General features: G+C 39.2%; 1 protein-coding gene across 10 annotated transcripts in view; it reads left to right on the top strand.

Annotated features, from left to right (window-relative positions):
- The window catches only part of Chrm3 (cholinergic receptor muscarinic 3), a 576,562-nt gene that overhangs the window by 455,796 nt on the left and 108,251 nt on the right, over positions 1-12,515 (top strand). The gene's annotated exons all lie outside the window — the stretch shown is intronic.

Here is a 12,515-nt window from a genome sequence, read left to right as displayed (position 1 = left end):
GTGCCCTCTAGGCCATCTGCTACCAGATGCAGGACTCCAAGGCTTCAGGTGCCCTCAGCCTTGTGGTGACATGACTTTTTTCAATCTGGTTCTTCCTGTCACCATCTCTTCTCTCTCTCTCTCTCTCTCTCTCTCTCTCTCTGTCTCTCTCTCTCTTTCTCTCTCTCTCTCTCACACACACACACACAAACACACACACATACTTTCTTTCTCTACTCTAAAATATAGATTCTTTTATATATGTGTTTTATATCTTTAGTGTAGAGTAGAAAATCTTTATAATTTTATCACTACATATGTCATACCAGTGGTTAAATGTAGTGATAATCAGAGTCCACACATATATTTGGGGCTATGGATGTAGCTCAGTTGGTACAGTGTAGCATGCATGAAGCCAAGGATTCAAGGTCATCCTCACCTACACAGGTAATTTTAGACCAGCCTGGGCTATATGAGAACTTGCTTAAAAATAGAAAGAAATAAAAGAAAGGGGAAGAGGAGGAAGAAGGGAAGGAGAGGAGAGGAGAGAAGATGACAAAGGAAGGTGAGGGGAAGGAAGGGGAGAAGAAAGGAAGAGAGGATAGGGGAGGAGAGGGGAGAGGAGAGGAGAGGAGATAAAAGGAAAGAAGGGAATGAAAGGAAGAAAAATCTACCTTTGAGACAGAAAATTAGACTTTACACCTCCAATGGAGGCCTCTTTTTGTTGTTCATTTGTGTGTTTTTGTTTGTGTTAGAGTCATTTCATTTTTTTCATTTCATTTAAGTAAATACTGTTCCAATAACAATGCATTAAATTATGAGTAACCACATAGTAATGGAAATTTTCAATCATACACCAGAAGATTAGTGTGTTAAAATCAAATCTGTGTGTTCAACCAGACCCAGTTAATAAAAATTTATAGTAAACCCCTTGGTTGAGAGGACTTTTGAAATAACAATGATGCATACAACACTTGGACTGAAATCTGCAGTAACAGTCATTTCTTGGAAATGTGGGCAAGTGCTTCATATTTACCACAAGATGCTTCAGCAAAGGTCCTATTCATGCACAAGAAGCTTATAAAAGGCTTCTATTAAATCTAAGCCCTGTTAGGTTATGAATGGCATGAAAACCTTGGGTAAAGAAAGACTTAAGGGCTGGGGAGATTGCCTATTGGCAATTGCTTGCTGCATGTGGACCTGAGTTTGCATCTCCAGGACTCATGTAAATGCCAGGTATGATGGCACATACCTATAATCCTAGCACCAGGCAAGTGGAGACTGGTGGAACCCTGGTCCACTGGCTTAATAGTCCAGCCAAAGTAATGACTATAGGTTCAGTCAGAGACTGTTTCAAAAAATTAATGACTGAGGGAGACACCTGACATTGACCTCTGGCCTTCACATGCACACATGCATACACATACACACACAAAAAAAATGGGAGATGCTCAAAGGCCTTTCATTGTACATGTGTGAACTAAGCTTTCTGAATCCTTGCTTAATGCAAGACTCAAATCCCAACATTCAGTACTTATACAATACTAGTAGACTCACATCAATGGCTGGACCATAACCATAAATTTAGCCCAAAATGTTTTTTTAATGCCTCTGCTATTTTAAGAAACAAGACAATGATTGCATGTATTGATTCTTTTTCCCTCAAAAAGATAGTCTGAGAGAATGCAGTAAGCATGTCCATTCATGTTCTAATGTCTATCTGCTTAGTACTATGAGAATCTCAATGAGAAAACATCAACCTCAAGTGAACCCTGTCAAAGCAAAGTACTGATTAAGAACATCTCAGGCAGAGAAAAGAAAATCAAGACCATTACAGCCCACATCAATGATATAACATGTTAAAGTAAGAAGACAATTTGCTACATTTGGGTATTAAAGACGGATATAAAGAAAGTCCGAACGTGAGTTCTAGGGGCTTGTCTCACAGACAAGTACCTCTTCCTTAAGGGCATCTTTCACTTTCAATCATTTGCTATTCCCAGGCAAGTATTCTGTTGCTTAGTTACCTCCACAGCCCTTTCTTTCCCTATTTCTTATTGCGAGAGAGTGTCTCATGCAGCCAGGTTTACCTCAGACGCTCTGTGTACCCAAGATGATCTTGAATCCCCAATCCTTCTGCCTCTCCCTCCCAAGTGCTGGGATGACGGGTATCTGCCACAATACCTGGTTTTACATGATACTGGGGATCACTCAGGACATTATTAAGCAAGCACTCTACCTACTGAGCTATAGACCCAGCTCTTCCCTTCATGCTTCCCACAGCTATCAGATCAGGCCTTAAGACAAAACTCCCCTCCAGCCTGCTCATCATTGGCCCACATTCATTAGCAGCAGCCCTCCTCTGCACTTGCATATTCATGACTCGTATATGACCGATGATCCAATATGAACACTGGCATGGGGCCTGGGGCTCAGGGGGTGGATGAACAGACCCTGCCCTGCCTGTGCTCCCAGCTCACGAAGACCACTGTAAAAGCCGCTGCACTTCTGAGGTACTGAGGTACTCAATGTTTCTTCATTGTGATTGCTTGACACCAGTTAGCTAGCACTGTCATTTATTCTCACCAACTCTGTCCGTACTTGCATAGAGAATATTCAATCCCCCACTCCACTCTCCGCAGTGCTCATCTCTCAATCTCTGCAGTTATCTACGCAAAATACAGGTAAGCCTTGTGTTCTCCTTCTAAATTCTATTTCAAATCTATCTCTTCCCCCTGGAAAATTCCATTCAGCAACTCCCTTTTCTACAAGGTCCTCATCTGGCTTCAATATTTTCCACAAAACTCTCAGCTCTGTGGATAGCTGTAAACTCATGAAATCACTGTTATTGTCATTTTGCTACCTTGACCTTTTAAAACTGCCTCAGTCATGCTCTGAACCAATGAACATGTCTACCATGTTCATTCTACATAATTTACAATAGCCAGAATGTGGAATAAACATAGTGTCCATTTGTGCATAAACACAATGTGGTATTCACATAACAGTGGGATATCATTGAGCCCTGAAAAGGAAGGAAATTCTGAGACTTATTGACACACTACGACTCAGCAAACCTTGAGGGCATTAAAATAATCCAGTCATATGATGAACGATTCCATTTGTCTGATGTACCTAGAAGAATCAGATTAACAGAAATAGGAAATACAATGGTAGCTGCCAGGAACTGAAAGTAAGGCGATGCAGTCAGTCACTGTTTAGTGGGTACAGGATTCTACTTTTACAAAATGAAAAACGTTCTGGAGACATATGGTGGTGATGATGGCACAGCAATGAGAATGTACTTAATGTGTCATTGACTAACATGTGAATTTCATGCCTTTCATATTCACCACTATTTTTAAGAATATTTTCACAAATTACACATGCCAATACTAGTATGGTAATGCTTGTAAACCCAGAACTTTGGAGGATGAGCCAGGCAGATTGCCATGAGTTTGAGGCTAGCCTGGGCTACATAGCAAGACCCTGTCTTAAAAAAAATGCACATACTGATTTTCCCAACTCATTTAGGTATATAAGACATTTGTGGAACCTTGATTGATATCTCTGACCTCCTTCCTCTGGTTTCAGTATTATGTGGCAGTCACAGTCTACTTAAACCAAGGTCAATGTAGTTAGTACTTTAAGGAGAGAAGACTGGCCAAGGACAAATAAAGTAAGATTGCCTTAATCTACAGGGCTAGGAAAATTAAAATGCTCAAGAAAAGAAGTTACTGAGAAAGTAAGTAAATATAGAAGCAAAGCATGTTATTAAGTAGATTTTTGATGCTGGATGGAAGTGAGCATGACCATAGTTAACAGAGACCTATGAGTACTATGTGAAATAGAGAGGAAGGAAGGAGGAAGAAAGTACGTGGGTCTAGTGAGGAGGAATATCAAGGAAATATCATTTCAGCAATAGGGAGAAAGACATGGATCCAAGGAAATAATAATAAAATATTTCTTTCTAAACATAAGTTGCTGTACTGGCCTGTGGTAACACTCTCAAGTCTTATTGGCAATATATATGAGGATTCAAAACAGCAACATATGGAGAAATACAAAAATACACTCCTTAGAGATACTGCCTCTTCAACTGTCAAGAAAATCCTGGAAGAAATATAGCAAGAGTGGCATGCTGTAAAGTAACACAGGGCCACTCACAGAACCAAGGGTGAAAGCTAGAACAGTCTCTTTGATGCCATCAATAGAAGGGCCTAAGCAATGAAAAGGGAGGACTTAGGCTGCTCTATGGTACTTAATGACTCTACCATTAAAATAAGATTCAGAAAACAAGAGAACGGGACTGGGGAGATGGCTTAGTGGGTAAAGTACTATTTTCACAACTGTGAGGCCCTCAATCCACATCCCCAGAACTTATAAAACAGCTAGGTATAGTGGTATGCACCTATGATCTCAGCACTGGGGAGGAGCAGATAGGAAATCTCTGAGGCTTACAGTTAGCTAATCTAATCAAATCAATGAACTCTGGATTTAGCAAGAGACCTTGTCTCAAAAAGTAAGGTGGGGCTGGAGAGATGGCTTAGCAATTAAAGCAGTTGCCTGTGAAGCCTATGGACCCATGTTCAACTCTCCAGATCCCACCTAAGCCAGGTGAGACAAGTGCAACGTCGCACACGCCCACTAGGAGGCACAGCATCTGGAGCTCAATTGTGGCTGAGGCCCTAGCACATTAATTTTCTCTCTCTGTTTCTCTCTGTCTCTAATATATATATTTAAATGTATATTATTTTTTATATATTATATTACATATTAAATATATAAATATATATTTTTAAACAATAAGGTGAAGTGCTGAAATGATAGGTTAGTGGTTAAGGCAATTGCATGTGAAGCCTAAGTACTCAGGTTCAACTCTGCAGAACCCACGTAAGCTAGATGCAATAGTAACACGTGCATCTGGAGTTTGTTTGCACCCATTCTCCCTCTCTCTCTCCCTCTCTCTCTCTCTCTCTCTCTCTCTCTCCCTCTTCCTCTCTCTTTCAAATGAATGAATAAAAATAATTTTAAAAAATAAATTTAAAAAATAAGGGGTGGAGAGATGGTTTAGCGGTTAAATGCTTGCCTGTGAAGCCTAAGGAACCCAGTTCAAGGCTTGACTTCCCAATACCCACATAAGCCAAATGCACAAGGGGGCTCATGCATCTGGAGTTCATTTGCATTGGCTGGAGGTCCTGGATCACCAATTCCCTATCTATCTGCCTCTTTCTCTCTCTGTCTGTCTGTTGCTCTCAAATAAATAAATAAATAATAAAAATTTAAATATATATATATATATAATAATTTATTTTTTAAAAAGAATAAGGTGAAGAGTAACTTTGAAAGGCCCTGACATTGACCTCTGACATCCATATGTATGCACGTGCACACACACACACACACACATGCACCTGCTCACACAAGTGCCCACACAAAATATGAATACACACATGCTCACTTCCCACACACATAAAAACACAAAAACGTTGCAAAAGAGAGACCTGCTCCTTCACACTTTAGAAACAGCAGGCTACAGTCGCCCCAGATGGAGCAGGTCCATGTTTCAGTCCACATAAATCACCTTTGGTATCCTTGTTACCTGACTTGGTTCCTGACATATTCTCAGTACACTGAAAGTTTTATACAGATGTTTTTAAACAGATGGCTGAAATGTGGACAATTGTCTTTTGTGTACAGTCTCCACTGCTAGTTCACTGCATATAACTTTCATTAGGTTGTTGAACTCTTAGTGTCTTGGTTTCCTGCTGGGTAAATTTCTGGCAGTGATAACTCAACCTCAGAGGTTTTACAGAGGATTACATGACTTAAGATGGTAAAACTCAGAGCCCTGAAGTAGTACATCTCACCTAACATTACCTCTTACCAGTTCGTTTGATGTCTCGGTTTTTATTGATTTTTATTCTTTTGCATGTGTATATTTGTGGTGAGTGTGAACATGTCCCTAAGTGTGTTCGCACATGTGTGCACATGTATGTGGAGGCCTGAGGTCAATGTCACCTGTCTTCCTTGATCCCTCTCCACCTGATTTATTGAAACAAACTATTGCATTTTAACCCAGAGCTCAGTTATGGGGCCCCAGGTATCCTGTATCTCTGCCTCTTCAGTGCTGGGATTATAGGATCGCACCACCATGCCTAGCTTTCCTATGGGAGCTGGGGATCCTAACTCAGGTCCTCATTCTTGGGCAGCAAGCACTTTACCCAGTGAGACATCTCCCTGACCCCAATTTTTTTTCATTTACAAATAAAGTAGTTTCCACAACTTCAAATACTCAGAGAACCTCACAGAGGAGGGGATGAAAATAATGCAAGAGTAGGAGATTGGAATGTAGGGCAGTGGAATGCTGTCCTCTGGATATGACATACCTGCTACGCTCATAGATTTTCAGAAGACATGGTTTCCTGCACATTATTTAGTCTCTTAATATTTCATCAGAGATGAGGGAGGAGGATCCATTAGACCCCACACCTCCCAGAGCAAATAATGGAAACTGATGATAACTGGAAGAGGGGGCTCATGTTCTTACTAGTGTTCCACTGGAAAATTGACCACTCTGCTGTCAATAACTTCCCTTCCATGAGCATGCAAGCAACAGTAATTTAAATCAGTGGGTCAAAAGATAGATAAGGCATGGAAATAGGATGGACATCTAATGGGAAAAAGAAGGAGTTTAGAGGGAGTGAAAGTGGAAATGGGGAGGGTAAATGGAGCTGTGGGATCAAAATGTATTGTATACATGTATGAAAGTGTCAGAAATAAAAATACTGAGTTTCATTATAATGCTTTCACACACACACACACACACACACACACGTAGCTTACTTTGTCATATTCATTCCCCAACTACTTGCCCTTATCCCTCTTTATACCTTTCACTAGTCACCCTTCTGCTGTAATTAGGTAGCTGTGCAGATGAATAGATGTCAGATAAATAGATAATAGATAGACAGATACATAATACATAGATAGATGGATGATAGATAGATGGACAGATGATAGATAGATGGATGGATGATAAATAGTTGATTAAGGGGTAGATGTTTGATGGTTGGATGGAGGATACATGGATGAGCTCAATGGAGGGATGTGTGTAGCTCACAGTTTTAAGTCTAATTCCAGTGATGGAATCTTGACCACTCTGAACCACCATTTCCTGGGTCACCAAGTAAAGAAACTCACTGGTTCTGCAAATTGGTGGCACCCCTTCTAGAAGCTAGATATGATACTAGTTGAGTCAAAGGCTCCCAGTTGTCCTCCACACTGGGAAGACTAGTTTAATTGGCTATACAGATTCAATAATTTTACAATTTTAAAAAAATGGATATTTTTAGTTTCCATTAAGGTCAAAACTCTCCTAGAAACTTTAAGGCTGTAAAACACCTGCATTCTGTTTTTACTTGCCATATGTAAAATGCCTGTATTTTCAGATCCATTTCATCATGCCAAACTTTGGTATGTTCTGCTTGTATCAGTCTTAAAAGAAACCATCTGGCTCACATGGTCTGTGGTTGGTAAAGAGCAAGCAAAGGTGGCTCCGCAGAGAGTACGAGCCCTTTTAGAGCCAGCCACAGCATATGAAGCCCAGGTCTTCCCTTACTCAGTTGCTCTGGGAAATCATTCAGACTTTGTGTGCACAGCTTCGCAACCTCTAAGTTATAATGACACAATACCTCATTCAGTAGATTCTACACTAGTGCCTGATAAGCACCTGTGACATGGCCTTACAGGAGTTCATTTTTTCTCACTTACATACAATAATTTATTCTTCTAAACAAATTTCTGTTACCTTTCCTCCCCATTTCCTCAACCTTCTCCTTCCCATTGTGATTTCCCCCACCCCACCATATCCTTCTTTCTGCTACATGTTTCCTTTTGTCCCTCTTTTTCATTACCTTTTGTTCCCCTTTCATGGTCTCCTATCTCAATTCATAATCAAACTCACTCTTACATCCCCTTACTTTCATGTATACAAACTGTAAAAATTAGGATTTGCATATGAGAGGGAACATGTGATTTTTGTCTTTCTTGGGTCTGGGTTGCTGTTGCAGTCCGGTTCACATTGCTGGTAGAAATCACCCAACCAAGAGTAGCTTCTGGGAAAAAGAGGTTTATTTTGGCTTACAGGCTCGAGGGGAAGCTTCACGATGGCAGGGGAAAACGATGGCATGAGCAGAGAGTGGACATCACCCCCTGGCCAACATAAGATGGACCACAGCAACAGAAGGGTGTGCCAAACACTGGCAAGGGGAAACTGGCTTTAATACCCATAAGCCGGCCCCCAACAATACACTCCCTCCAGGAGGCATTAATTCCCAAATATCCATCAGCTGGGGAGCTAACATTCACAACACCTAAGTTTATGGGGGACACCTGAATCAAACCACCACAGTTGCCTAACTTGGCATAATTTTTTTCTAGCTCTGTCCATTTTCCTGAAAAATTATAACTTCATTTTTCTTTACATCTGAATAAAATTCCATTGTGTATGTCCCACATTTTCATTATCCATTCACCTGTTGATGGACAACTAGGTTGATTGTATTTCAGAGACACCATGAATAAAGCAGCAGGGAACATGAATGTACAAGTATCTCTGTTGCAGAAACCCAAGTTCCAGTCAGCAAGAAAGCCAAGTGCCACTCAGAGAAGACTGAAGAATGCTAGAACTTATTATTATGCATGTGGGCTAAAGGGGAGCTTGTGTTCTAAAAATACCTCTAGCAGCCTGAATCTGGGACGCTCCATGTGTTATAGACAGTTTTACAAAACTATGTGATCTAGGACATGTATGGAACTGTGGGCAGCAAACTGGCTTGTAAAGTTGGAAGTGAGCTATGCATCTATTTTTTTAACATATTTTGTATAATATATTTTTATTATTGCAAACGGAGTTTTCCAATCCTCAAAAGATATTTTCTGAGAATTATGCCATTATGGCAATCTCATAAGTTTTCTGTCTATTCAGAAAAGATAAGAGATCAATTTCAAGCTGCCAGAAGAAAACTTGTCAAGGTCATATACATCAGTACTTATCACACTGCATGTTTGCAGAAATAGAAAGCTTTGTTCACTAAAGCACCATTTGTAGTCAGCACAAAATGTTTATAGGGTGTTCCCCAGTTTTATTTTAAGCAACTAAAATGAAACCAGAAATTTATATATGGTTTTAAATTTGTTTTTATTTATTCGACATAGAGAGAGAGAAACAGGGAGAGACAGAGAGAGAGAGAGAGAGAGAGAGAGAGAGAGAGAGAGAGAGAGGGAGAGAGAATGGGCCTACCAGCACCTTCAGCCACTTTAAACGAACTCCAGATGTGTGCACCTCCTTGTGCATCTGGCTTACATGGGCCCTAGGGAATCAGATCTGGGTCCTTTGGCTTTGCTGGCAAGTGCCTTAACCACTAAGGTAACTCTCCAGCTCAATTTTTATATTTTAATGATAACTTATTTTTAGTTGAAATGCATTAAATACTTAGAAACATAAATATGCATTACTGAAGGAATTCTGAAAAATAACTATTATGACATATGATTGTATCCTTCAGAGTAATGTAACAATTGAAAATCATTAACTTTTGTGTTTTATAAATGGTTAAATATATGTACATAAGCCTTAAATTATTGTGCTTTAAAACTATAAGATGTAACTATAAACTATTAAAACAAGTGTAATAATACAGAAAATATTAGGTGAAAATAATTTATATACAAATTTCAGAAATCCTTATTTCAAAGAAGGTGAGAATACTTTTTCTCTTTTAATTTCCTGCACATTAACTCTAAAACCAAAAGGAGTTTTGTATCTCTTCTTTAGATAACATGCTGGGAGCAGAACACAATTGTATGTGGAGGAAGCCCCAGAATCCTGATTATCTCTAGTATGCACATCAGCAGACTGATACAAGTCAGTACCCATCTCCTTCAGCATCCTCTCTATCATTCTCAAAGCTCATCACAGCAGCAGCATCAGAACAGGAAGGAGTAGCAACAGCTTTCTCATCATCCTTAGCTCACAGCATCCCATGGGGAAGAAAAGTGTAAGCAGGATCAGAGTCAGACTTCTAACTAGAACATGTACACTTAATTTTCCAATCTTTTTATCAACTTTTTATCATCTCTCCCATACGGTATAGTCTTTTGGGTATTTTCCCGAGAATGATATAGCTGAGTCATATGGTAGATCAAATTTTAGCTTTCTGAGTAACCTCAGCACTGATCTCCCTTGATATACTTGTTTACACCCCCACCAACAGTAAATAGGGATGCCCTGTCCCCATAATCTTGCCAGAATTTGTTGTCATTTATTTTCTTGATGATAGTCATTTTGACTAGGGTGAGATAAAAATCTCAAAGTAGTTTTAATTCACATTTTTTTCCTGTTAGCTAAGGATGTTGAACATTTTTGAAGTATCTGTTTACAATTGTCTGCTCATTTCATTGGCAAATTTATTGATTGGCAGTTTAGAAGGGGATAATTTTTGAAGTTCTTTATACTTAGATATACCCCCCCCAGTCTGTGGAACATATGGCAAAGATTTTCTCACATTTTGTGGGCTTGATGTTTTCTCTGCTGATGGTTTTCTTTGGTGTACAGAAGATTTTCAATTTCATGAAGTCCCATGTGTTCATTCTTGGAAGTATATCCCATGCTATTGAAGTCCTATTCAGAAAGTTCTTACCTATACCTATAGATTCCTGTAGTAGTTTGAATGGTTACCCCCCATAGATCCAGGTGTTTAATTAAACTTATAACTTGGATCTGCAGGGCCACCATGGAGCACTGCTAACTCAGTATGGTAGTATTTCTTGCCTACTCAGCCCAGCTGGAGGGATGGAAATTAAAAACCTAGAGATTGTTGGACATGAACTATAGATGTTTGATGTTTACTTAATGGTTATTGCTTTTGCATTGGTCCAGTGTCTCCTTGTTATGCCTTATAACAATGGAAATGTTTACCCTGTACATTATATGTTGGAAGTATGTAGCTTGTCTTAATTTTAAAGGACTCACAGTTAAAAGACAGTCTTAAAGTTGATTAAGACCATGGGGACTTTTGAAGTTTCAAGAGAATACAATTTGTATGAGTCTATTGGTGGTCAGGAGTGGAATATGATAGTTTGACTGTATATCCCCTAAGAATCCAAGTGTTTAATTAAACTTGTAACTTGTATCTCCAGCCACCTGGCTGGAGAAGGTGTCACTGGAGGTGGATCCTGAGGGTCTAGCTCAAAGGTATATTTGGGATCAGATCTGATTTCCATCCCAAAGGTATGCAGAGAGGTCTGAACTCTAGGGTCCCTGCATGCTTCTGTGTCCATGATTGTTGCCTTTTGGTGTTTGCTGGTTGTTTCACCCTGCTTGGATATATGGAAGTAGCTTCTGCCATTGATGGAACTTCCCCCTTGACCTGTAAGCTTGAAATATACCCCTTCCTTCCATAAAATGTGTCTGGTTTGGAAGATCCCAGCAACAACTGGAACTGACTATTACAGTTCAAGTGTGTTCCCTATGATTTTCTCTATAGCAATTTCACAATTTATGATTTTAAATTAAGGCATTTGATCCAGTTTTAATTTATTTTTACATAAGGTGAGAGATTTGAATCTAACTTTATTTGGGGGGCTGAAAGATGGCTTAAGGTGGAACTTTCAAGATGGCTTAAAGGAGCTTACTAACAAAACCTAATGGCCCAGGTTTGATTCTACAGTACCCACATAAAGCCAGATGCATAAAGTGGTGCATGCATATTGAGTTCCTTTGCAGTGACAAGAGGCCCTGGAGCACACACTTCCTCTCTCTCATTCTCTCTTTGTCTATCTCTGTCACCTTGCAAATAAATTAAAATATTTTTAACTTCATTCTTCTGCAAGTGTATAAAGAGTTTTGCCAGTGCTATTTGTTAACTGGGCTGTATTTTTTCCAGTGTATGTTCTTAATGCCTTTGTCAAAAAGTAGATGATCACAGCCATGCAGATTTATTTCTGAGTATTCCATTTCATTCTATAAGTACCATGTTTTCTATCACTATGACGCTATAGTATGATTTTAGGTCAGGAATTGTGGTACATACAGAAATCTTCTTTCTGCCTAGGTTTGCTTTGGCTACTCGTGTGGTCTTTGGTGTTCCCATATGAATTGTTGGACTTAGTTTTGAGAAGATGAAATTGTAGTGGAAATTGCAAGGAATATGTAATTAGTTTTGATAATATTACCATTTTTATATGTGAATTTTACCAATCTGAGAACATGCAAGGTCTCTCCTTACATGTCTGGTATCTTCTTTTATTTGTTTTCCCAATGTCTTCAAAATTTCTTTGAGAGATCTTTCACAACCATGGTGAGGTATATTAATAGGTACTTTATTTGGGAGGAGCTGTTATGAATGGGATATTATGTTTAATTTCTTTTTCTGAAATTTCATTGTTGAAATATATGAAAGCTACTGATTTTGGTCTGTTAATTTTATATCATGCAAGTTTGGTGAAAGTATTTATTAAATCTAAGTTTTATT

This window comes from Jaculus jaculus, chromosome 6, assembly GCF_020740685.1.
Source record: "Jaculus jaculus isolate mJacJac1 chromosome 6, mJacJac1.mat.Y.cur, whole genome shotgun sequence".
Classification (NCBI taxonomy): domain Eukaryota; kingdom Metazoa; phylum Chordata; class Mammalia; order Rodentia; family Dipodidae; genus Jaculus; species Jaculus jaculus.
Note: the sequence above shows the minus strand (reverse complement) of the source record. Positions and strands in the feature narration are given on the sequence as shown.